Here is a 3,762-nt window from a genome sequence, read left to right as displayed (position 1 = left end):
AATACTAGGAATACTCAGGAATAAGCATGTGCTAGGTGCTAGGGACATAATAGTGACTTGGTATTCTTCCTGTCCTACAGGAGCTTATACTCCATATGTGAAGAGTGGAAAACAAACATATATTTACAAACTGGACAGATTATTTTTGAAAACAGCTATCTTTTTGCACTATCATTTATTCAGAAAAGAGTATAAACTGGCTTTCCTGGGGAAAATATGGCACTCTCTATAGGAAAGTATCCTTTAAAATATGCAAATAATTGAAAACAGTGATTCTGTATTGTGGGCATTTATCTAAGGAAATACTCAGATAAGCATTATATATATAAATTATATGACATATATCTATACATATTTAAATATATGTTGTTATTGATGGCAACTAATTCAAAATACATGGTTGTTTGACAATGAGATTAAATTTTTGAATGTTATGCTGCTATGAAAATGATTTTGTATTCACAGAAATGTAAAGATCTTCACAAAGTATAATCGAATGAGAAAATTAGATGATACAACAGTGTGCATTATACTGAGCAAGAGCTAGAGATAGATACAAAAGTGGCTTTCAAAGCACTACATTCATGCATTGTTTTCCTCTGTGTGGTGAAATAAGAAGCAAGTTTTGAGCTTTATCTGTAACTTCCAATTCGTTTACAGAAAATATGCTATACTTGGTTGGGTAGAATCAATATTGTGAAAATGACCATATTGCCAAAAGCAAACTACAGATTTAATGCAATTCCCATCAAAATACCATTATCATTCTTCACAGAACTAGAAAAAAACAATCCTAAAATTCACATGGAACCAAAAAAGAGCCTGCATAGCCAAAGCAAGACTAAGCAAAAAGAACAAATCTGGAGGCATCACATTACCCAACTGCAAAGTATACTACAAGGCTATAGTTCTCATAAGAACATGGTACTGGTATAAAAATAGGAATGTAGACCCCAGTGGAACAGAATAGAGAGCCCAGAAATAAACTCAAACACAGCCAACTGACCTTCAATAAAGCACACAAAAATATAAAATGGGGAAAGGACACACAATACTATTTAACAAATGGTATTGGGGTAATTGGCAAGCCACGTGTAGAGGAATGAAACTGGATCCTCATCTCTCACCTTATATAAAAATCAACTTAAGATGGATCAAAGACTTAAATCTAAGACCTGAAACCATAAAAATTCTAGAAGATAACATCAGAAAAACTCTTTTAGATGTTGGCTTTGGCAAAGATTTTACGATCAAGAACCCAAAAGTAAATGCAACAAAAACAAAAATAAATAAATGGGACCTAATTAAACTAAAAATCTTCTGCACAGCAAAAGAAATAAGCAGCAGAGTTATCAGAGAACACACAGAGTGGGAGAAAATATTTGCAAATTCTGCATCTGACAAACGACTAATATCCAGAATCTACAAGGAACTCAAACAAATCAGCAAGAAAAAACAAATAATCCCATCAAAAAGTGGGAATAGGATGTGAATAGACAATTCCCAAAAGAAAATATAAAAATGACTAACAAGCATCAGAAAAAATGCTCAACATCACTAATTATCAGGAAATGCAAATTAAAGCCACAATGAGATATCACCTTACTCCTACAAGAATAGCAATAATTTAAAAATCAAAAACATTATAGATGTTGGCTTGGATGTGATGAAAAGGGAATACTTTTACACTGCTGGTGGGAATGTAAACTAGTACAACCACTGTGGAAAACAGTGTGGAGGTTCCTTAAATAATTAAAAGTAGCCAGGCGCAGTGGCTTAAGCCTGAAATTCCAGCATTTTGGGAGGCCAAGGTGGGTGAATCACTTGAGGTCAGGAGTTCAAGACCAGCCTGGCCCACATCATGAAACCCCATCTCTACTAAAAAGACAAAAATTAGCCAGGTACGGTGGCACATGCCTGTAATCTCAGCTTCTCGGGAGGCTGAGGCATAAGAATATCTTGAACTCTGGAGGCAGAGGTTGCAGTGAGCTGAGATCATGCTGCTGCACTCCAGCCTGGGTGATAGAGTGAGACTGTGTCTCAAAAACAACAACAACAACAACAACAACAAAAAGTAGAATTACCATTCAATCCAGCAATCCCACTGCTAGGTATCTACCCAGAGGAAAAGAAGTTACTGTATGAAAAAGACACTTGCACCTGCACGTTTATAGCAGCATATTTCACAATTGCAAAAATATGGAACCAACATAAATGCCCATCAACCAAAGAAAATGTGGTATATATACACCACAGGATACTACTGAGCTATAAATTGGTATGAAATAATGGCCTTTGCAGCAACTTGGATGGAGTTGGAGACCATTATTCTAAGTGAAGTAACTCAGGAATGGAAAACCAAATATCGTATGTTCTCACTTATAAATGGGAGCTATGCCATGAGATTGTAAAGGCATAAGAATGATACAATGAAGTTTGGGGACTTGGTGGGGAACGGTGCAAAGGGCAAGGAATAAAAGACTACATATTGGGTAAAGTGTACACTGCTTGGGTGACAGGTGCACCCAAATCTCAGAAATCACCACTGAAGAACTTATCCATATAACCAAAAACCACCTGTTCCCCAAAATATATTGAAATAAAACAAAATAAAAAAGAAAATATGCCATACTTGTGTAATAAAAATCAATTAAATGTATAAAAAGAATGACCACATCTCACTCAGGGTTCATATTTGCCCCCAGTACTTGATCCATCTTCAATAAAAAGGCATATTTAACAAACCATCAGGTTTTCCAGACTTGGAATAACCTTCTGGCTCAGATTCAGATATGTTAGAATAGTAGTGAAATGCAAGTTTGTAGCCAGAACAGGATACAGATCCCTTCTGGAAGGCCTCTTGCCCTTCCAAGTCCAAGTTCATGGAGGGAGCATCACTACATTCTAAAGTTTGATATAAAATGCCAACAGTATTGGTATTAACTAATGTGTCATCTCTGCGGTTTAATTGGATTGATTTTCTTGGAAATAATCATCAGTGTGTTCGTCTCGAAAGTCTTGGATGCCCTTGACTTCATGACAGCTGCTATTATCCTGATTGTCTGGGATTGAGTAATAAAGGACTTTAGATGGCAGTGAGTGCCTTAAACATTTTGGTTTATAAATATGTTGAGCATTCAAGTTGAATAAAATATAACCACGCCATCCTCATATCCTTTCTTTCTACCCTTTTTCTTTGAAAATGGCTGCTGTTTTACAATTATTTATTGCTGTATTTAAAAACATATAACATGAGATCTACCTGCTTTAAAAAATTTTAAGTGTACAGTACAGTATAGTATTGTTAACCATGCACAGTGTTGTACTGTAGATCTCTAGACACTTTTCATCTTGCTTAACTGAAATTTTACACTCATCGGACAGGAATTCCCCATTTTCCCCTTCCCCCAGCTCCTGGCAACCACGATTCTACTTTCTGCTTCTATGGGTTTGACTACTTTAGATGCCTCATGTAGGTAGAATCAGGCAGTCTTTGTCCTTCAGCAACTGGTGTATTTCACTTAGCACGGTGTCCTCAAAGTCCATCCAATTTGTTGTAAATGCCAGAATTTCTCTCTCGTCTTTTTTTTTTGAGATGGAGTCTCACACTGTTGCCTGGACTGATAAGCAATGGCATGATCTTGGATCACTGCAACCTCTGCCTCCTAGGTTGAAGCGATTCTCCTGCCTCAGCCTCCTGAGTAGCTAGGATTACAGGCATCCGCCACCATGCCTGGCTAATTTCTTTTCTTTCTTCTTCTT

This window comes from Colobus angolensis, unplaced genomic scaffold (assembly GCF_000951035.1).
Source record: "Colobus angolensis palliatus isolate OR3802 unplaced genomic scaffold, Cang.pa_1.0 Scaffold111, whole genome shotgun sequence".
NCBI classification, from domain to species: Eukaryota; Metazoa; Chordata; class Mammalia; order Primates; family Cercopithecidae; genus Colobus; species Colobus angolensis.
The sequence above is the reverse complement of the archived record's forward strand: the minus strand, read 5'-3'. Positions refer to the sequence as shown.